The 24,509-nt window shown below is 39.7% G+C and overlaps 2 protein-coding genes across 2 annotated transcripts in view; one reads left to right on the top strand and one right to left on the bottom strand.

Moving 5' to 3' along the window:
* LOC119651000 overlaps window positions 1-24,509 on the top strand; it is a 614,818-nt gene that overhangs the window by 362,812 nt on the left and 227,497 nt on the right. The window lies entirely within an intron of this gene.
* LOC119650999 (actin cytoskeleton-regulatory complex protein PAN1-like) overlaps window positions 1-24,509 on the bottom strand; it is a 375,349-nt gene that overhangs the window by 221,323 nt on the left and 129,517 nt on the right. Inside the window, exon 4 of the mRNA XM_038054284.1 lies at window positions 8,617-8,641. The gene's annotated coding sequence lies outside the window, so the exon portion shown is untranslated. The remainder of the gene's footprint in view (window positions 1-8,616; window positions 8,642-24,509) is intronic.

Raw genomic sequence — 24,509 nt, 5'->3', positions numbered from 1 at the left:
AAACGCCTCCAGAGTGCACGATTGAGGCCATTCTACAGAACGATGATAGGTCGAGCAAAGTGGCACGTTACACACAACGCGTTCTTAAGGAGAAAACGAGAAGATGGATAGAAGAGACGGCAAGATAGCTAATGAGTCCTGAATCACCGATGTGCTCCTACATTGAGTAAGCTGACCTGAAGTAACATGATTCTGGATTGGTGTCCCAGACGCAACAGGCAGGCATTTTAGCCGGCAATCTATCTGACAGAGAAAGCTGACACTTTGTGGGTAAACGCATTTTCTAAGCCAAGGGTCTGGCATGTTTGTTTTTCCTGCCATAGATAGTAGTGGATATTATATAATAAGATAGAGAGGAGAACATTGCATCTATATAAATTTGTCTTTTGAAATTGAATTTCGGACGCTACAGTAAAATGCTGATGATAAGCTCTCTACCAAAGAAAGTCCGTTAATGGATGTCTGGAGTGTAAAGGGAATTTCTGATTAAGTCTCAAATAGACGTCAAACAGTAGAAAATAAACAGGTAAATTTCCAGCTTTATTATATGGATTTGTTCATGAGGTTAACTGGGGCAGGTTAACTAAGGCACCGTTAAAATCGTACAAGTGTATATATACGAAATCCAAGAAAGAAGCACCAATTTCGATTTATATATTCGCTTATGATCTATATAGCAACAGAAAGCCGAGAATAAAAGTGAACTCGTAGATGTAGCTTTTATTAGATTATCTGATTTAGCAAAATCCACGAAATCGAAGGTACGAGTATCTTCACTGATTCCCGGTAACATGAATTTATGTTCCCACAATGTGGTAAGGAGCGCAGACGGTTTCAGCTCTTCGCATCACGATTTCACCATAGTTCTTAGAAACACATATATAAATTCCAATGTCATGGAATATTATATCTTCCTTTTCATCCCCATTTCATTTCTGTGAATTGGCTCGAAAGAGCCCCAGAAAGTCAGAATAATAGATACTATACCATATATACCAGACAGAAAATTTTACTCCAAAATTCGATGACGTTCACGTCTGGTAAATGCAGAGCAACAAAATACTCACGGTTCTATGAGTATCCTTTCTTAGCATTCTATGATGGGATTACGCTACGAGTATAAGCAAATGGCGTTAGTTAAGAAGAAAGATTATAGCTGAAAACTCTTGTTATGGGTATGCTTGAATTATGGAAAACAATGAGAATATTTCCATAACACCGTACGCGATAGCTTCTACCATCAATTGAGGTTGGTTTATACACATTTTTTTTGAAAAATTTTGAAATGATTCACATTTACAACCAGTTAATCTCTCGAGAATGCATGCATATATGATGAAAATAGTACCTCGACGAGAATTTAGTACACCATTTGATGATAAAGGAATGCAATCACGGTAGTTAGTAAACAACAAGAAGTGCGAATGCACTAAGCGAAGAAAAGCTCTATCAAGATTTTGTCCCAATAAGCAAAAGATAAATCCGAAAAATGTCAATTTTGGGTCTTAGCATCTCGAAAATGGGCAATAATTCATTTTGCACGTATTACAAAAAAGATTATTCAACAAATGTCGCAGACGTAAATAACTTCCAAAACCTAACAAATTAAGAATTTTATTCCCAAGATTCCACATCTATTTTGATCAACAATATTATGATTCAGTTTGGACTCTGTCAGAAATTGATTATTTTTATTATTGTTTTCGAAAGTCCAGATTAAAGCCGACCATATTCCGACCAAACCATCAGGAATTTAATATAGAGATCAAATCGATGACTAACCGAGAATCATTAACTCTTGATTCGATGTGAAATGCGACTCCAATATAGAGCAAAAAAAATCAAATCTCTGGAATCTTGCAAAATTGAACCCAGATTCTGGACGGTGATGTGTAATCACTTTCTTGGAAAATACAATCAAAACGGATCAGAAGAATTGAATGCGAAGGTGTGACCAATCTTCCTTTCGTGCAGTTCTCACGTCATCTTTTACTAGAACATACGGTAGGTACAAATATGGACAGGCCTCAATGCATTTCCAGTATGAATAAGATGCAATAACGTCATTTAAATTTTCGCATAGTGACTGATGCTGAGCAAGATGAATTGAATATTACTATTCAGGAATACAGTTCCTTGTATTGTTTTCCTTGGTGGATAAGAAGCTCATTGCAGCAAATAATGCTATTAAAGATTCAAGCCACTAGGTGCAGAGACAAAGTGCTGCAAGCGTCCAGAGAGTGTAGAAATGACAAAACTAGACAATCAGAACAGTTAAGGCGAGCTTTCACGTTACAACAACGTTTTAAAAGATGCTAACGCCAGCACTAAGTTCGAAGCAGTTATGCTCATATGATAATCCCTACGTAAAAATATACCGAAGCATGGCGTTGTGACGCGAATGTTTCGACACCAAACGTTTCGACTCCAAATGTGACGACGCCTGACGTTTCAACGCCGGCTAATAATTGCTTACCAAGAATTTTTAGCAACTTGTCTTTTTAAGGTTTTGTTTGTAAAACAAAACCTTATTAAAATCGGTTTACTGTCTGTCTGTCTGTCCGTCTGTCTGCCTGTCTGTCTGTCTGTCTGTCTGTCTGTCTGTCTGTCCGTCACACGCATTTTTCTCGGAGACGGTTATAGCGATTGACACCAAATTTGGTAGAAAGATGGGAACTGTGAACGCTCACGCATATAGTAAGTTACATCCTCTTACGACGAATTTAAGGGGGGGGTCCCCATACATGCAAAAGGGGGGTGTAAATTTTTTTTTCATCAAATATAGTCATGTGGGGTACCAAATTAAAGGCCTCGGTTAGTACTTTTCGAAGCCGGTATTAGTTTTGACTTTTGCTGAAAAGGTGGGGAGTGCGGGGGGTTGAAAGTGGTCATTTTTTTAACGAACCCATTCTCAGGAACTACCAAACCGAAAAATCTGGAAAAAATCAGGGGGCTGCCACTATATGGTGCCTAGGCTCCGAAATACCCTCCATATCGATACCTGTTCAAATAAAGTTAATAATAGTATATTACTATAATTTTTAGTAATTGACAGGAAAACCCCCCTTAAGTTCACCCTAGAATCACAAAATTTTGCAGCAATGTAGGCTACAGTATAGATCATGATCCTGCCAAATTTGGTGAAAATCGCACTATTACTAACAAAGTTATACTAGGTCAAATCTGCGCTCCTCTGCAAATTCAAGACTATGAATGTCAATATCACTTGAAAGTGGCTTTTTTCACATACATAATATATGCATATTTTACGTGCTACATGCTAATGGGACAAATGCACGTCCAAATCTCCTTATAAACGAAATACACAAAACCTTTCATACCTGAAGCGTTTAGCTTCCGGTTTCCCGACTTGTTTTAACTTGATGGAGCACATTCCGACTAACGCAGCTACTTAATTTGTTTTTACACAAACGAAAGCTTATTAAAATAGATTAATTGTCCATCTGTCTGTCTGTCTGCCATACGCACTTTTTTACAAAACGGCTACATCGATCGGAAAAAAATTTGGTGGGCATATGGGAACTATGAAATCCCACACATACAGTGAGTTAAAGTTACAGCAATTCAAACTTATCGATTCCACGCTAATTTACTGCATCTTAAGCCATGCAAATAAGATGCTGACGGCATAATTAACGGGAAAAATTGATATTCGAGTCTAATATTAAAATTCCTTTCATGAAGAAATTACTTCTTCCACTTTTTTAGGGTTTTGTGTAAAACCAAACCTTGTTAAAACCGGTTCAATCCCTATCCGTCAGTCTGTCTGTCTGTGACACGTATTTCTATTACAAACGGTTGGACCGACTGACACCAAATTCGATGAGAAGATGGAAACTATGAAAGCTCACCTCAGCAGTAAGTAGCATTGTTCTACATTGAGTTAAATGCAAAAGGCAAGTGCACATTTTTTGTTCACGAAATAAAGCCATGCGGACTATCAAATGAAAAGCCTCGATTAGTACTTTCCAAAGGCGGTATTAGCTTTGACATTAGTTGTGAAATGAAAGGGGGTCCCATAGCTTACATGGGGAGACCAATGATAACGGGCTGCGATTTATTCAGTTAGCAATATCTCATGAAATGGTTGTTGGAAGTACCTGGCTTGCACGGAAAGCGGTCCACAAACATATGTGGACTTTTCCAGACGGGACTATTTTCCACCAATTTGACCACGTTCTGATTGAACGCCGCCACCTCTCAGCCTTGATGAATGTCAGCACATATAGGGGGCTAATATAGACTCTAACCACTGTCCCGTTGGCATAGTGCTCCGGGCTGACAATAAGGTGGCCGTGAATACGGAAGGCAACGACAACACAGCTCTCTGTACCACTTATAGGGCGGATATGGATGCCGCAATAACCACAATAACCGATGTCCTGGCGATGAAGCATCAACAAATGATCTTCCAAACCACCCCAAGAGCATTATCATTGATATGGCCACAAATGTACCTAGCCGGAAGAAAAGTCAGAGTGGCTGGTTCGACGATGAATATAAGCTAGCAACGGAACGGAGGAATGCCGCACACCGATTTCTTACACGGGAAAGGAAACTTGGCAAAACCAACTGATCTGTGAACTCGAAAAATGCAGGAAGCAAGTCAACAGACCTTATACACCTAGATACACATCCTGCTGAGATAAAGACGGAAATCTGTTTTCCGACAGAATAGGCATATTGGAGCGATGGGTTGAGTATTTTGATGAACTGCTCAAGAACCAAATATCGACGAGTTGGAGGTCCCGCCAGCTGAAGACGACGGACAAATACTGCCACCACCAAGTTTAGGAGAAACAGTCCGTGCAATTCATCGGCTAAAAAATCATCAGTCGCCAGGAGCCGATGGAATTACAGCCGAATTGGTTAAATATGGAGGCGACCAGTTACACCAAGTGGTTCATCAACTTGTGCTCAAGGTATGGGACAGCGAAACAATGCCTGACGATTGGTAACGAGACATTATCTGTCTCATACATAAAAAGGAAGATATCACACAGTGCAGCAATTATAGAGATATCACGTTGCTGAGTACCACCTATAAGATATTCTTCGCTACCTTCCTAAGCCGGATAGCGCCATACACCAAGAACATCATTGGGTCATACTAAATAGGCTTCACTCCAATTAGCAACAGGTCAGATTTCCTCTCTGCGGCAAACGATGAAAAAACTCTTTGCAAATCTTTATCTTTATCTCGGAGAACTAGGTTCTTAGCAAAAAAAAATTGCGAACTCTTGGCTACGTTCGATAGAAGAAACCTCCGAAGAATTTTTGGCCCCCTACACAAGGATGAACGATTCCGTTTCGTTGTGGATAAATTGAGTGGATAATGGAACCATTAAAGTCTCCTGGTCATAACACACAGCCTAAAGAGAGCTATCGAGTGCTGCTTGTGGTTTATACCGGAAATCCGGATAAGTTTGCATGATTAGCTAATGTTTGTGCATACAAAAATTTTATGAATCACCTTACATTCAACATTATGTCTGTTTATGTAATGCACTGACACTGTAACGGCACAGCCAGAAATGGAAGGGTCCGACATCTTTAATGTCGATTAGTCTATCTGTACTGGTCGTTCTCCACGCGCTTCTTCATTATCCACTTTTTACACGCATACCTAAATCTCTTCGTCTCAACCTACTGAGGGGAATAAAACAGCGATTTTTCAAGTTAAGTGGATTAGTCTTACAAACAGCCGCATTCTCCTTGTTGTAAAAATTAGCTCGTGGCAAAACCAATATCTAAATTCGGACATAGTAGTCTGCATTAACCTCTGAAAGTTTTCTAATTCGTTCATGCCAATATTCTGAATGCAGTAAAGGGAGGTATACATAGGTCACATGCAGGGCGGTTGTTTATTCTCCCGCGAGAGACGAGCTTTCAGAACCAGCTTAAAATGTCGCAAGAATTCGCACAGCAAAGCACACCAACCCGAGCATAGGTTCCTTTCCAGAATTTCTAGATGTTTAATGAAATATATCTAGGTCAAAGCGTGGATATAGAGGTCACCAATGCGGTGTGCAGTCATGCTCACAATGAACTGGATGGCTGAATGGTTTGGATCCGATGCTTGTCTAAATTAAATTCCATCGAAATACTACGGCTTATTATTCATTATTAGCTGTTTATTACATAAGTACACCACCATACACCCAGAATATATTCTGTGTAAGCTTAGGAAGCAGTCAATTCACAGCAATATACAAATTTCATCCAATTGGGGGGATAGTTGGTTCCCGAACGACGGTTTTTTTTTTATCAAATTTTTAGCTAATAAAGGAAAAACTCTTCCCAACCTGTTTAATATTATTTCACCTGTTGTAACTTTGCTACCAATAGTAGGATCTCCGTCAAACTTTCCAGTTTTATGACTTATATCGTCGTTTATGCTTATGCCATCTTGTTTTCCTAGCACAAATTTAAGGATTTTTCTCTGATCAATTTGTGAAACTGTTTTTAACTTTATTTCAGCGGTTATCGGGAAGCGTATTGGTGCATCATCATGATTTTATATTGGTGCATTATCATGATTTTTTACGGATTTCTAGATTGAATAAGTTCCGAGAACGAGACCTATTGCACTTTACATTATGGATTCTAACAACTTTTCCTCCAACTGATGAGGAAAGCTAGCCTAGTCTCGAAAAGCCGTAATTGAGCCCATCCATTTGATAGCCGGCATGAGAATATTCTGGTTAAATCATTTGAAAGTTCCTTTCAAAGATATTAAAAAATCACATTTTCTCAACAAATGTCATGCTTTTGAAATAAATTGGATATGACAGACAGGCACACCGACATCGAATGGATTTTAACTACGCTTTGTTTTACAAAAAAAAACCTTAAAAGGAGCTACCACTAAGTGCAGCAATTATAAAGGTATACATTACGTTGCTAAGCACCATCTATTAAATATTCTCCGCAATCTTGCTAAGATAGATACGCCCAGAACATCATAGGTCCGTAAAAAAGATGAAATAGCATAACCACGGTAAGAGGATGATCGTTATGTAAATGACACTCGATAACAGCTATGAAAACGAGATCCGTAAAGGGTTGTTGGCAATCAACAAATACTATTCCAGTTTGCTAAAACTGTTCCGTTCGAAACGTTTGATAAGCTCAAAACTCTTTCTGTGGACGAGAATGGCCTTGCTGACCGTCATGTATCCTTTGGAGGCTTGGGTTCTTAGTAAGAAAAATTGCGAACTCTTAGGCATACCAATACCGTTCAAAATCCTGAGAAGTTCGGCGTAGTGTACGCCGGCCGTGACAAAAGGAAATTTTGCTACCTTTTTGGCCTCCACCATTACTCAAAAGTGTCAAGCCTTCGTCAGCATCTAGTTGCACGCGGAAAATTTCTTTCATATTATTAGAAATATTTAAATAAATTTAAGGTTTTCAGTAAGTTTAGAAGATGAAAGAATCTTGTGAGAATTGTGAAAAAATGAAAATGATAATTTATAAATTAATATTTTAAAATAAGTGAATGTTGGAATTGGGGCAGGGTAGCGATGCTAAATAAAGGAAAAAGGGAGAAAGCGACATATTCGCAAAGAAATCTCACGTCAGTCCGTCAGAGGATAAAACGAAAGAAATAATGCACCTGCTGTGAAGCCACTGACACTACAATATTTTCAGTCGGAAAAATGTAAGTACATGAGTCTTAAATTTATAAATTTTGCACGGATATATTTCCAGATAACATGCATATGTCTATTACCCACTACTTTAGGAGAGCTACAAAATTGCACCGATGCTTTTAATGATTTCATGGGACGTTAAAAAAGGTAGCAAATATGCAAATCTAAAAGATTGATAGCCTCCGTTGTTAAAGACCAATTAACTAAAAAATCGAAAAAAAATCAAAGAGATTCTGTTTTCACGCGTTATGATCCATTGATGGCTAATTTATATTCTGTTGTACAAAACGTAAATTTTTAAATGCAAGCCTTCTCTTCGGTTATATATTAATGTCTCTAAATTACTGTTGAAATATCGTAATTTTACGTGCTACTTTGAATCATGGGGCAGATGGTACTGTAACAAATATGACTCATGTTGGTAGTTATTTGAGCATAATTAAGCAGTAAATATATAAATAGACAATGAACACTATTTTTCTCGAAATATATAGTGAAGTGTTTCCTATATTGCTTCGTGAATACAGTCCACACAATTTAAAAATTACATTAGAAGAAGTATTGTTTTCAATGAAAATATAACTCGACTTCGACTATGTTTCACTATCATCATAATTCACACTACAAGCTGCATGTATGACTCTACTATTCGAAGATGAACACAAGGGCAAGAGTACCCGTGAAAAAAATTATGTACATTTGAGTATGTAACATATATATATGTAATTCGAAGAAAAAAATCCACCAACAGGGGTTTTGGATTTGCTCGGAAGCATTGTATTAACAATGTCGATATTATATCAATTTTGAGTAGCATCTAATTTGAATTTAACAGAGATTTTTGTAAAAAATACGGAATATACCTAAACCATCTAAGATAAACAAACATATCTGCCATAGTTTAGGCGATTTATTATCAAAAGGTTTATTCATCTTCACTTACCAGTTCGTATCCCAATTTATAGACCCTGAAACGGAACAGACGAAATATTCAATTACAATCTTGTTTGTGGGAAATAAAGGCAAATTTATTCTATTTAAATGTGAAAGCGATTCTGGTTTGTTCCATCCAATTTGTCTAATTATAGTTTTTTGAACTACTTGTTTGCTCAACTTTAGTAACTAAATTTACGATTAGTTTTCATATCCTGAATGGATCGATATTTCAGGGGCCAGATGGTCCTTTCATCACTTCATTCTACCATCAAAAGTATAAAAACGCCTTGAAAAAGAAAGAATTTGGAAATATCGATATATGCTGAGTAAAAAAATAATTGCGTCTGGTATGTAATCTAAAACCAAATTTTTATTTCTGCACCCACCATATAGAGCAGATAAAAAAATCGCAAACAACTAACTCTACTAACATACTCGCGTGTAGTTAATATCAAAAACAAATAAAGTTGATTTTCAAGTTCCCAAGAAATAAAGCAAATAGAAATTGTAGCTACAAATTTAAACTTTGATACCGAGAAATTAAGATAAATCTTGACTAGGTTTTTCCACTGACCGACCATAAGCTCACTAAATACGCAATTGCACATCTTCGAAGACCTATGACAGTGGGTTCTCCCACGGCGATATTTTTCCGCGTAAAACGAATTCAATGTTTAGACTATATTTGTAAAACAATGATGCTCAATTAATTTTAAGTATTTATCTGGTTCACAATCCAATACTACATCTGGTATCTTCTTCAGTGGTATGGTTTTTCCAAACATATGCCAATGTCGTTGGTCGATGGCAAGCATTGCCAGGGGGCTTCTGCAAACAAGAAGATACGATTCAATTGAAATATCAATAGCAATTCCTTTTTCTTTGAATTCTTTTTGCAAAAGAAATCCTCAATCCGTGGAAAGTTTCACATTCAAGCTCGAGAGAAATAATGTCTTTGGAAATATTTGTTGTGAACAAATTTGTAGAAAATACCTTTTTCTTATCATCCTTTAACCGGTAGTGTTCAGTTCAAAGCTTTTCAGTGCAAAACTTTACCCGTGGATAGTACTGCTGTTGGAATTTAGCTGTCTATTGATATCAAATACCTTAATTTCTTCTGAACCTCCCGCTTACACATACAATCTGTGTATGGGCTAGGTTGCAGGAATGTGGTATTATCAGAAAGTAAGCATAAGTATGTATGATATAAAGAAATTATACCTATTGTAAGTGGCTTCAATCATGCATAGTTCACAAAGATTTGGTACATCGTCCCTGCTATTCAATGCAAAGAATACCCTTAAATTCAATGAATGATACTTGAAGAACATTTGCTTCTTGCAATCCAACAATTATTAAGTGTCTGTACAAGTGATTGGAATGTAAATCTAAAAGGCTTTCTCGATATATGAGGAAACATTTCTTTTAGGATATAACTGCGTACTTCAGGCTGCAAAGAGTTTTATGTGAGTACCTCCTACGAAAGGGCAACTTCACGCCTCTCTCTCTCTCGATTAAATCTCTGCCTATATTCATAGCCTGATTATAATTGCTGTTGCACTGATCTACCTGGAGTTTAAGCAATTATACCATGAAAAACAAGTCGGGAAACCGGAAGCTAGACGCTTCAGGTATGAAAGGTTTTGTGTATTTCTTTTATAAAGAGATTTTTGTGAGCATTTGTCCCATTAGCATGTAGCACGTAAAATATGCATATATTATGTGAAAATAGCCACTTTCAAGTGATATTGACATTCATAGTCTCGAATTTGCAGAGAAGTGACAGCTTTGACCTAGTATTACTTTGTTAGTAATAGTGCGATTTTCACCAAATTTGGCAGGATCATGCTCTATGCTGTGGCCTATATTGTTGTAAAATTTGGTGATTCTAGAGTGAACTTAAGGGGAGTTTTCCGGTCAATTACTAAAAATTATAGTAATGTACTATTATTAACTTTATTTGAACAGGTATGGAGGGTATTTCGGAGCCTAGGCACCATATAGTGACAGCCCCCCGATTTTTTTCAGATTTTTCGGTTGGGTAGTTTCTGAGAATGGGTTCGTTAAAAAAATGACCACTTTCAACCCCCCGCACCCTCCACATTTTCAACAAATGTCAAAACTAAAACTGGCTTCGAAAAGTACTAATCGAGACCTTTAATTTGATACCCCACATGACTATATTTGATGAAAAAAAAATTTACACCCTCCATTTGCATGTATGGGGACCCCCCCTTAAATTCGACGTAAAAGGATGTAACTCATGATATGCGTGAGCGTTCACAGTTCCCACCTTTTTACCAAATTTGGTGCCAATCGCTATAACCGTCTCCGAGAAAAATGCGTGTGACGGACAGACAGACAAACAGACAGACAGACGGACAGTTTGTTTTACAAACAAAACCTTAACAAGTCGGGAAACCGGAAGCTGTGCTCTTCAGGTATGAAAGGTTTTGTTTGCTTCTTTTGTAAGTATATTTGTGTGTAGAACTATCCTATTTATACGTAGCCCGTTACATTTAGCATGTCAGATTTGGTACTTGGCGTTGTTAATTTACACAGTAAAGACAACTTCCGAGAAATGCAAGCAATCTCTTAGCCTGAGACAAGCTTTAGAAATGCATCTACTATTATACAGCATTATCTAGTCTTTGGTGAAAACATAAACAAAATAGGTTAATGATCGATCTATATTTGACAATTTTTCATATTTTTCGATTGGGTAGTTTCTGAAAATGGGTCCGTTAAAGAAATCATCATTTTCCACCCCTCCCACTCCCCGTTTTTCTACTAAATCTAAATTCGGCCTCGAAAAGTACTAATCGAGGTCTTTCATTTAATACCCAACATATGACTATATACGGTAAAAAAAAAAATGTCCACCCTCCTTTTACATGTGTGGGGACCCCTCCTAAATATCCACTTAGAAGGATATCATTCACTGCATGTCCGGGCGTTCACAGTTCTCACCTTCTCACCGAATTTCGTGTCAATCAATATAGCTATTTCTGAGAAAAGTGCAGGCTGTCAAGGTAGATCCCGGTGAAATTCCCGAGGTAACTACTGAAGAAGTTTTGGAAGCCGCGACGTGCCTCATAGATGGTATTTTCCCGGAAGAGTGTAGGAAGCAGAAGCTTGTGCTAATCCTGAAGCCAAATAAACCTTTGTGTGATCCTTCGTCTTATAGACCCATATGCCTGCTAAACGGCATCGGCAAACTTATCGAACGGGTCATTTTCAATAGGCTTGTACCAATCACAGAAAAGGAGGGTGGTCTCTCAGACAGGCAGTTCGGATTCCGAAAGGCACGATCTACTGTCAATGCCATCAGCACGGTGACGGAAATTGCGGAAAAAGCAATGGAGGCCAATAAATCTTGCGTGGAAATTACTCTCGACGTGAAGAATGATTTTAATACGGCAAAATGGAGCAAAATAATTGCGGCTTTAGCCAAATTAGGCGCTCTTAAATATCTGGTGTACATAGTCATGGAATTTTTCCATGAGAGGATATTGTGTTACGACTCGGACGATGGACCTAAGACGTATACAACAACCTGCGGGGTTCCACAAGGATCAGTCCTCGGTCCTCTCCTGTGGATAATAATGTATGACGGAATTTTAAAGTTGCAACTATCCAAAGGAGTGACAATCATTGGCTTCGCAGACGATATCGGAGTAACTATCGCGGCACAAGACATTGATGAGATCGAGATACTCATAAACGAGGCAATTTTTTAAATCAGGTCTTGGCTAGAGGAAGCTGGTCTGACACTCGTGGAGTATAAAACCGAGGTAGTCTTGATTACCAAGCGAAGGAAGCAGACGTCGATAAAAATCAGGATTGGTGGATACAGTCGCGGCCAAGGCTTAAATACCTAGGTATTTACCATGGTTGACCAAAGACTGAAATTCAAGTCCCATTTTCGAAATTTAGCAATCAAGGCTTCCGGGGTGGCTACATTGTTGGCAAGAATTTTACCAAATATAGGTAGCCCTAGGCAAACCGTTGGCTCCTGATCTCGAGTGTTAGCTCCATCATGCTTTATGCAGCTCCGGTCTGGGCACCGTCTTTGAAGGTGGAAGCAAACAGAAGAAAAATCGCAGCCCCATACCGATTGAGTCATTGCGAACGTCATTCGCTTATCGTAAAACTTCACATGAAGTAGCTTGTGTGATAGCAGTCATGATCCCCATCAACATCTTGGCGAACGAGGGTCGACGCCTCTATGACCCATCATATGCAATCGGCGAATCCCATACCAATCGTCGGCAATTGGCACGAAGTGAATCTGTTTTGGAATGGCAAAAAAGATGGGATGATCCACCCAAAGGACGCTGGATCCACAGGAATATTCCAGATGTCTCTAAATGGATAAAGCGAAGGCACGATAAGGTTAGTTACCACTTAACTCAATTCCTGAGCGGACACGGAGTGTGCCATGCATACCTTTATCGCTTCGGGCGTGAGCTGATTGTGGAATCATGGAAGCGAATCAAAGAACGTTCCGAATTGAGTAGTAGTGCCTTTATATATCACTACGAAAAGTACGGAGCGTGACGTGCCCGAGCCCGTACGAAATCTCGGGAAGTTCAGCGCAATCTATGCCTGACAAAAGACAATTTGCTATAGCGTTCCCCTTCTTGTGGATGAAATGGTTATTCATCGTAACATGCAAACACGAACTGCTTCTTCAAATAGAAGAGCCCATCATTGCACTTAAACAGAATAAGAGTGCTGTGCCTGACTCAGCTATCTATCGCTGTCCCTGTAGTTTCTGTATAGTTGCTATTTTCACTTATACGGGAATTCTGTGAAACCGAGATTTTTACTAGAGGGTGGAAGAAGTGAGACTTGAATGCGATCATTTTGGAACTATATACAGAGTTCAGATTTCCGCTTAAGTTGCTCTTCATCGATTTTATGAAGGATCTTGACACCGTGAACAGGAAATGTACTTGGAGTGCTCCAAGCAAGATGGCCATTGTGGGCTTCAATGGACCATGATATCTTTCCTCACAGATTTGTTTGTTTTCTCACTGGGTCTTGGGCCTTGGCCAAATGGTTCTAGATTTGGAAGGAGAGGCAACTAACGTGGAGTTGAAGATAATTACCAACAAAATCAAGGTTCCCAGCCTGACGGGTCATTGCACTCTTCCAATCTGCATTAATGGGCAGAGCACCGAAGGCGTTGATCAATTGTTAAGGTTTTATTGGAAAACAAACCCTTATTAGAATCAATTCGATGTCTGTCTGTCTGTCACAACCGATTTATTCAGAAACGGCTGGACCAATTGTCACGAAATTTGGTGAGAACGTGTAGTCAGTGAATCCCTTTACATATAACAAGTAGCGCCTTTTTTCGTTGAGTTTAACGGGGGCTCCCCATACATCGTGGCGTGGCGTGTGAACATTTCTTTTCCACAGAATATGACTACGTAGGGCATCAAATGAAAGGGCTCAATAAGCACTTTTCGAAACTGGGCCCATATTTAGTCCCTCGACGATTACCTACCTTGTCGTGGTGAGGGAGCTCAGTAAGGAAGATCCTCCAGGAAACGGGAGATGACACATGAAGCCAAGCGGTAATCAAAACCCCAAGCCAAGGTGTGACTACCGTGCCGAGGGCTGAATGGTCACAGGGGTTAAGATGTGGCCGTAAACGGTGAACTCTGGGTACCAGGCGACCGCCAGTTTCAACTAGCCTTGTCTTGGAAAAAAGGGGCTCTGCCGAGATCGACTTACTTTCCCCGGAAAAATTGAGGCCATGGCAGCCAACTATGAAAAAACAAAAAAACAAAAACATAAACCTATTAAGCAAACACAGTTAAACTTCGATCGTGACGATTCAACCCCGAGTGAAGGGGCAACCCTGAGCTCATCGATGAAGAACCTGAGTCTAGACTCAGATTCCCCACTTATTCAAGTGGGAACCAATTCAATTGGGACCCAGTCCTTAACGGACGAGCCGAAGCAGGCCCCTTCTGTCAGTACTCCTGACCCTAGGCTCCAATCGGCGCCACCTGCTGAGGCTAAAGTCTTGCCCACGGACAGCAAACTGCCTTCGGGCAAACCGCCTTCGGGTAAACAGCCTCCGGGCAAACCGCCTTCGGGCAAACCGCTTCCGGGGAAACCGCCTTCGGGCAAACCGCCTCCGGGCTACGCACAACCAAAGAGCTGTGCCAAGATTGAGGGAAAAGGAGCGTTGGGGCACCTGCGGCTGCGGTTCTCGGACGATCCTAACTCTTCGACACAAAAGGCAGCAAAAAGGGCTCGGCCGGCAACGACTAGGCCTTCATTTGCAGTCAAGGCTATCGAAGCCGATGGATGGGTACTGTATGACCATTCTAATCCATTCGGCTACGATATTGAGCAGTGTGAACAGCTTAGGAGGAAACTCCTCCTAGCTGTAAGGACTGCGTCCGCGCAAGGCATTAAGCTTTGCTTTGAGTCGATAGGTGTATACCGTAAAATGTTAAGGCTGAACTTTGCCGACGAAGATACGAACGAGTGGCTCAGGCAGTACTGCTCCTCCCTTAACGATGTGTGGGAGGGTGCGCGACTAACCTTGAAAAGGGTCTCTGAGCTTCCATCGATCAAAAAGTGCTTTCTCTGGCTTCCAGAAGAAGAGCGAAATGGTGTCGGGGTTCCGGAACAACTTGGTGTACAGAACAACCTTAACACTTCCACCTGGTTGCTGCTAGGCAGCAAAACAGGAGAGAGAACCGATAAGCCGGGAACTTTTCTCACGTTACAAGTGTCGACTCCTAAAACCATTGAAGGGGACACGCAGCCCCCGGCATCTACATCTGAAACGTAGATGAGGTGCCACATTTCCCAAGTAAATTTGCAGCATTGTAAAGCGGCGACTGCACTTATCAGTCGTCGGATCAGCTGCAAGACATTTATATACCTCATACAAAAACCGTGGTCTTCAAAGACTTCCAGGCTAACCTGGTTAACGACCTATGTGATGGCGACACCACATCGGCTAAGCTAACCATCAAAAGCTAACAGGGAGATAAAGAGATACTATGGTGCTCTGCATATTTCTCCTACGACGCAGAAGAGGTTCCCAGTGGAACATTCATCAGAGCTATCCAATATGCCAAAAGTAGAGGCATGGGGGTAATAGCAGGATGTGATGTCAACGCTCACCACACATGCTGGGGAAGTTCGAACATCAACGCAAGAGGATCGAGGCTACTGGAGTATCTAGTAGGAACCGATTTGCAGATCCTAAATGTGGGTAATAAACCCACTTTCTTCAACGTGGTCAGGCGAGAGGTCATCGACATCACGGTGGCATCTCCTGACATAGCGGCTTCGATCGGAGAGTGGAGAGTATCTAACGATTTCGCACTCTCGGATCACAGACGCATTGATTTCGTTATGGACATGGATCCACCTCCACCCACTCCATTTCGGAATCCGAGGAAGAAAGATTGGGTAATGTATCAAACAGAATTGAGCGCGCGAGTCACGATCCCTGGGAAGCGCATCAAATCCATTACTGAAATTGAGAAGACAACCCAGATGATCACAACTAGCATGAGAGAAGCTTTCGAAGAAAGCTGTCCACTCAAGATGCCAAAGAAGGGTAAAACACCATGGTGGAACTCGGATTTGGCAAAACAGAGGAGAACGACAAGGATGCTCCTTAATCGTGCTCTGAAGGGTGAATCAAGCACTAGCTGGAATCGCTATAAAGAGGCACAGAATGCTCTAAACAAGAGCATAAAATCGGCTAAACGATCATCTTGGAGACGCTTTTGCGAAGAGACTAACTCTCTTGAGGCAACCTCAAAGCTGAAGCTGATTCTGGTCAAAGAACGTAGCCAGAAGCTGAGTTATTTACGTTTGCAGAATGGAAAGTACCCAGAAAGCGATGAAGAAACGGCCATTCATTTGCTTGAAGTACACTTCCCAGGCAGCATCCAAAATCTCATCTCGGGGCCAACAGGTGCATACAGCCCTCAACCGAGAGACTGGAATCTGGCATGCAAAGTAGTATCACTGGAGCGAGTGAAATGGGCATTTAAATCGTTCCATAGATACAAGTCTGCAGGTCCGGATGGCATCATCCCTGCCCTAGTAATAGAAGGAATGGATGCCCTGGGTCTACACATTCGGAATATATATCGTGCATGCCTAGCACACGCTTATATTCTAATTAAATGGCGGGATGTGAAGGTGTTGTTCATTCCCAAATCAAGAAAACCCACCTACACAGACGCAAAAAGCTTTCGACCGATCAGCCTAACGTCCTTTCTGCTAAAAGGACTAGAAATACTAGTAGATCGGTTCATAAGGGATACACACATTCCTAAATGGCCACTTCACCATAGGCAACATGCCTACTAGAAAGGCAAATCCACGGAGACAGCACTCCATGAACTTACGGCAAAAATTGAAAAGGCGATGTCCAAAAAAGAATACGCTTTAGGCGCATGCATGGACATCGAAGGTGCCTTCAATTATGCCTCATTTGCGGCAATTTGTGATGCGGCAAGACAGCATGGAATCGAACCGCTGCTAATCAGTTGGATCCTTCACATGCTAGAGTGGAGAAAAATCGACATATCGGTGGGCCAGAAGTCTATTGAAGCAGGATGTCTCAGGGGCTGCCCACAGGGAGGGGTTCTCTCTCCACTGTTATGAATTCCTGTTCCTCAGTAGCATATGTCTTTAGGCAATTTATCCTTTATGCTTATTCATTTGGCAATACTCATCGCCATACTTGAAATATCTGTTAATTTTCTGGCTTCCTTACTTTCATGTGAAGGTACTCGTTGACTATGATTAATTGAATGCTCTTTGATGATTTGACTAACCAACTGTCCCTATGCAAATCCTCATTAAGAATGACCCAGGGTCATGGATGCATAGTGCATCCAAGCACTTTGTTTTGAGGCGTTTGTATGAACTCCCAGTTTGGTTTTTTTGGCACAACCATCACATCTCAAAGAATTCTTCCGAGAGGTCTTTATGCAATTTATACAGCAGTCCGCAAACCTTATCAGACGCCTAGGCGACGTCGAGAGAAATGGTTGAGCACACCTGCCTTGTTGCCATTGCATTTTTTATATGGCTTATGATCCTGTACGCCTGTTGAATTGTGGAATGTTTTTCATGGAGACTGAGTAAGTGAGCTAGTAAGGCTATCCACTCTTAAAGAGAAGTCAGTAGCCAGTAGCGATATTGACCGATACGATTCGATTCTGCATAACTTCTCCTTTGGCTGGAACCATTATATCTTCGGCTACTTTCCATTGTAGAGGAACGTATTTTAATTTGAACGCTGCATTTATTATTTAGCACAACTTGATTAGGTCCTTTTCTGGCAATTCTTTCAATATTCTTTCAGTATGTAGACAATTTGGTATGAAAAGGCTGGGATGTGCTTTCTAGATGCTTCGCAAATAAATTGACCTTATCCTTTGCAGAACCAATCCGGTTCTCATTTTCTTATTTAATAGATGGGATTTATTTTCTGAATCTTTTTAGATCTTTCGCAGTCTTCTACAGTGAATAGCCTGTCTTTTTTTTGAGATAAACTGCTGAATGACTCGTTTTTGTATTTGTTAGTTAAGACCTTTTGCTTGTTCGACAGGAAGTTTAAAATAATAATAATAATAATGAGCAGGAGTGGTTTTCCTAGTCGGCTTTATTTTCATCGTTAGCAGATCGTTGGGAGGAGTTGGAGCGCATTTTAGTGAACCGTGAATAATTTCGTGCCGCCATGGTTGTTACAAACTATACTTCAGTTTCTCTGATTTTCTCTGCAATGGGTTTTCAGTAAGCAGCTCAGGTAGTAGATCAAAATCTAAAGTCATGAACCTCTAGAAAGTTTAACTGCACTGATGAATTCGTGACGAAGTCGTTGAATTAAATAGAATAATAAAAATGATTCGTGCATATTAAATCATTCAATCTTCTTAAAGTGATTAAGAAGCTACTTCATATACCAATCATAACGAAAAAGAAATTAACAAAAAAGGCTAATTTAAGAGGCTATAAAATGTATTTTTGTGCTACTAATGGTTGGAGCTGACAAATATGGGTAATAAACTCCTTTTATTTGACATTCTTCAAGATGCTAATTACCATGATAAAGTCAAATGAAGACATCTGGGTTTTTTCAGGAAATTATTTGTGGAACTTTATGTAATTAACGAGATTGTTTCTATTATATTATCTAATATTTTCGACCACTGAATTTACGTTTGACATATAAAAGTCACTAAACAAATGTATAATATATAGTGGTCAACATTCTCATTGGCTTAGTTCTACCTTAAAAACTATCAACTAAAAAGCTTTTTCTTTTTTTTACAGGTAAGTGGACAACTCATGACGAGCAAACCAATTGCAACGATCGTAAGTAATGGAAAAAATCATATTCCCTATATTTTAAGAATGAAATGCCAATTTTAAAGTAAATACACATTAATATGGAGAATAATTACATTTCATTAGAAAACTTTTTTGCTGCCGTATAAAATAAGTAAAATAAGTTGATTTTAAATATCTTGGGACGCATACTATATAGTTAATGGACACCATATTTTATTAATCGTAAGTAATACGAAGGCATTATTATCTGATTCGGAACGTAGATAATATGAAATAATAAAGTAAAGTAATGAAGAAATTACAATTAATGAAATTTCATTTGTCAAAAGAGCCAAGTTTATGAAACCACTCTTTTTTCCATGTGGAAAAAAACTGTCTATTTGTCTACCTAAAGCAGGTGCCCAGGGTTCTGTCGCAAAGACTTTCGCCTGCCAGTGTGAAATCATTCGCCCGCATGAACACTAGCAACTTCGCCCTTCGCAGAAGACTTAACGGTGGATAGTGTGGCACCAAATGCTAGTCCTGGTCCTAACACTGGAGAGTTTTTACCATCAGCGATGTTCGAGTTGCCTCACTTGCACCCACATCAGGAATGTTTCATTCAGCCTGTCAAGTTTTTGCAGCTATTGGTAACGGCTCCAAATTATGCGACTGCGCCATTTTTTCTGTGGACGTGTATCTGCTGTTAATAAAAATCAAGTATATCTCCGCCTAGAATACGATTCCCATTTTTCAAGGGGTCAGGCTAGTTTCATTATCAAGTTTTCCGAAAGCACCCCTCACTAATTGGTCGGTTTTATTATGTCTGTAATCCCACAAGATTCCTGTCATTTGTCAAATATCCTTTGGTTATTTCGGCAAAGTGCAATGTATTGTGTAATGTATTTTCAAAAACAAGTTTAAAGAACATATAATCAACGGGTTTCATAACCACCTCATGCTTACTTGGAAATTCTACCCAGATGAACACATGATGGTCGCCATTACACGCGCCAGTGGGATCACCCGACCATTATGTGGATATTTCTCCACTCCAACAGGCAAATAACGTAACTGATCAGTAGCCAATCAAGACAACGTGGAGTCTTGCCGCGTCACAAATCTTTGAGAATGAGTACAGAACAAACCTCTAACATCTATAAATATGCTCGTATTGTATTCTTTTCCGGATATTGCTTTGTCTGTTTCGTCGTCAGGTCATGGAGTGCTGTCTCCATCGATTGACGTTTCTGATCGGCAAGCTGCTTGCGGACACAGATTCCTTCTATTACTAAGATAGAATAATGTCATTTGGGCCCGCAGATTTGTACCTATTTTGCCATTACAATACAATTTCGCATGTTCAAGTCCAATCTTTGGGTTGAGGACTATATGTGGTTGTAGCCACGAGACTATAATTTTGGACCGTGCCAGAGAAGAAAACTTCAAGCAGATAGTTCTCATTTTTTAATTGTTGGAGGAGTTAACCAGCAACTGGGTAACTTTTACAGAGCGGGAGGTTAAGAATAGACTTAACGTTCTATATGTTACCCAACTGCTAGCTAATTCGTTATCACTCTCTTTGCAGAAGCGTCCCCATCATGATCTCTCAGTTCCTGGTTCTCTTTGAACCGATTTCAAGCCACAGTTGAATCAGATTAAGAGCTTGATTGAGAAGTGCCCTTGTCATCCTTCCGCCAGATCAGAATACCACCATGGAATATTTTTCAAAAGTTTCTTTTATGTTAGTTGTGATCATCTAGCTTACTTTGGCAATGGATACGCCCCCCTTAGATCATAAGTCCTCTACCCAACACCCAACCCACAGTTAGATACTACACAGCTACCTCACTCCCCCTTACTCCTCAAGGGGGGAAATCAGTGCGAGTACACACGATTTCAAATTGTTTTGCCCTTGAGCATGAGCGAGATGTACCGAAAACCCGATGAGCTGTGTTTGACATACCGCCCGGACTTGCCAATGTATTGGTGAGATTGGCAAGTTTTTGCTTATGTATAAGTGAATACGTGAAACAACTTTTTGCTATATGGGTGAGCACGCCGTAGTACCAGAATAGCAAAAGCTCACCGATCTCTCTCTTACCAATACGATTTGACGAAGATTATGCCTTTTCCTTGTTTAGCGTCTCTGATGTGTACAGATAAGCTTCTGCAAGCACATTTGCAAGTGGGGTCATTTTTGTAAGGGTACTGCCTATAGTAGATCTACTGTGACCCAACCTATCTTCCGCAGATTCCGAAGTAGAGCGGTGGAAGGTGGTTTCATGCCTATTACAAATTCAGTGCCGCTGTGAACTGGGAGAGCAGTTGAGGATCTGACGTTCCGTCCCTACCAGATATTTTACTTTTCTCGATCTTTTCTTGTTGATGTTAAAATTTTCCCGCGATATTTTACACAGTCGAACTGAAATTTACTTCCAGGTCGCGTTAAATAAAATTTATCAAAATATATCCAAAAATTTGACTGATTCATTCAAATCGGATGAAACCGTGGCCCTACCCCCTATTTGCCAAGGTACACTTAATCTCTTAGGACACTAAGTTCGTCGCGCGAAATGTTTCGAAAGTTGGAACATATTACCTTCTTATAATATTTTTTTTTTAATTTTAATTAAAACAGTTTAAAACTAAACACTCCATGGAACCCTCCGCGGAATGCGATTGGGACAAAAGCTATTTATTTTAGGTGTGTGATTGCTTACCTGCAATTCCATTGCAACGTGATATTGTCTCGCTGTAGAGACGAAATCTGCGCCCGATGTGGAAATTACGGGGGTCCATCTTTTATCATTTTCAGAAAAGTCTCTATTCAATTCTCCCACAGAAACCCCAAAACCAGAGGAACTTTCCTTTTCTCTCTGGCTCGTTAGGGCTGCATCTCACAGGAAGCACTTTGGATGCGAAAATTACGATATTAAGGTCTCTAGAGCATTCTTTAGATAAGAAACCAGAACTATCGTCAGAAAAATCAAATCAAATTTCACGATATTATACTTTATATTACAATTTTCATGACTAGAATTATCTTAAAGGAGGAGGTTTCTTGCCGTTTTCCCATAAACATTGTAATCTATTATTGTTAACTATGTTTAAGCAGATATAAGTATGGAGGGTTTCTTGAGGCCTGGCCACCATATAGGGGCAGCTTCGTCATTTTTTTCTGATTTTGCGGTGGAGTATTTTCTGTAAATGTGTCGGGGATAGAACAGATCACTTTATGGCCCCCGTGTTCTTAATAAATGTCAATACCAATACCGGCAAGTTTTAAACATGATTTTGAGAATATGACTCAATTCGGCGAAAAAAAAATTTACATTCCCCTCTTATATGTATGGGGGCTCTCCTTAAACTCGAAGTAGAACGATGTTTCTCAATGCATGCGTGGGAGTTCACAGTTTCCACCTTCCCGGCGAATTTCGTCTGAATCTGTATAACCATTTCCGAGAGAAATGTGCGTGACAAATAGATAGACATATAGATAAAGAGGCAGACAGATGGTTGGACAGGCAGCGATTTGACTGAATTTAATAAGGATTAGTTTCACACAAAACCTAGGCAATCAAACAAGATATGCACATCAAAATAAATAACCATTAGTGAAAAGAGAACCGTCTCATTACTTGAATTGAATCGCTAGAAACACTGCAGGAATGCGCTTAATTGATTCTTCAATTTCAGGAGGGTCACACATCTTTTACCCCGGGGCCGGGCTGCCCCTTATGACCCTACCCTTAATACACAAGATTACGCTTCGGTCACTGAAAGAGCAGATTTGAAATACAGAAGCGTGGGTCCTTGTAAGAAGACATTTCAAAGAATGAACCATAAAATGAGGCATTCCCCAACCCGACGAAGTATGCCTTGAACGTTAGTAACTTTCCAATACTTGCAATACGAGACAACTGTTGCTGACCTGATGTTTGCGCAAGATTTCTTTCCCATAATTATATAGCCGTAAACATTTCAGTCTCTACTTTTCCGGGCAACTAAAGCCAACTTTTAGAGTTCTAATATATGAGAGGTTTATCAAAGCTTTTCTCGGGATTCGAACGCAAATGAAGCAGCTATCGCTAAAAGCCCATGACTTTCAAACACTCCTGGTCAATGATAAAGACCTAAAATTGCTGACAGGCGAGAGACGAGTAGGAATTGGCGATTTTCCCACATACAGAGTTTTCATTAGATTGATTTCGAAATTTCGGGAGGGGGGCGCATAAATCGATCCATGGGTTCAAAGTCTTCCCCTATGACTTTCGTTGCTGGTGTAGATAAGAACTGCCATAGATTGCTGAAAATCACGTTAAATATGAAATCCTAAAATGAAATAGAATTTTTAAGTAAAGGGAATAAGAAGATACGAAGACTCATGAAATAAATCAATACAAAGAACTGTATGAGTTTGAAGTAACTGCTAATGTAAATAAGACACCAGAGAGGCTTAAAAATCTGCAGTTGATCTAGATGCTCGAAACACTCCGACCATCCCGTTAAATGGAATTAACAACAACAGAAAAGATAAATTGAACGTTCTTCCTGCCTCACCCATATAACTGTAGGGAGGAAATAAGGTTTTCGCAAACTTTGCATAGGATTGATAGATTGAGGTAAAATTCGATCTTCAAATGCTGAATATCCGGGCCCCGGAAAAAATGTTAGCCCCCCTTTCCACCCTCTCTCGTCAGGTCTGGATACGTCCATGCATAAACTATTAGTAAAGTCTTCATCTCATTCTTTTTTGTTGCGAATACAGTTACGACTACCAGATTATCTTTAACTATACCATTTCCAATGAGCTTTCCCGCGGATACAAGCTCTCAGACTACGTTGGAGTGAAATCGGTATAAAATTACAACGTTTAGGTTAATTGGTGTTTTACAGACTACAATTCTGTTGAGTTTAATTGGACTTTAATGGTTATAAATCGATCTCATTCCATAAGGACACATTTCGGTTATCCTTCAGTATATGCTCTTTCATTTGTAATTGATTTACGTTTTTTTTCATATTAAGGCTTTCCATTCGCATTAGCTTTCCAATCATGTACGAATGTATTTAAAGATTGTTTGTTGTATGGCTTCTTGGACCAATCTGGCTGTTAAGAGCAAATGGTCACATGTCATGCCTCAAAGTAAATGTGGGTTTAGTAAATTCACAGCAGTTGACTATAATATAAACCACCTGATATCTAGGAAATCATATCATTCAGAAAAATGTAGGTACTCCAAATTGTCAATTCATTGAATAACAATATATCTAGCCCCAGTTCTAGTATTTCGACAGCATCGAACACGAATTTTAGGATTGCCCGTTTTGTAAAGGAATAAAATTTTCGTATTGCCTGTATGAATCGACTGAAAAATTTTCCTCCTGAAGGATTTCTTTTAATGCCAAAATATTGATTTCTATCGGTTGGCATATATTTTTTGTTATATTATCGACTTTCATTATACCTTCCCATCATTAGATTTGAGAAGTATTATACCCTGTTTCCATAGCGAAACTGATTTTTCTTTTGAAATTAGCTCACCTGATTTCACCTTTTTT

This window comes from Hermetia illucens, chromosome 3, assembly GCF_905115235.1.
Source record: "Hermetia illucens chromosome 3, iHerIll2.2.curated.20191125, whole genome shotgun sequence".
Classification (NCBI taxonomy): domain Eukaryota; kingdom Metazoa; phylum Arthropoda; class Insecta; order Diptera; family Stratiomyidae; genus Hermetia; species Hermetia illucens.
Note: the sequence above shows the minus strand (reverse complement) of the source record. Positions and strands in the feature narration are given on the sequence as shown.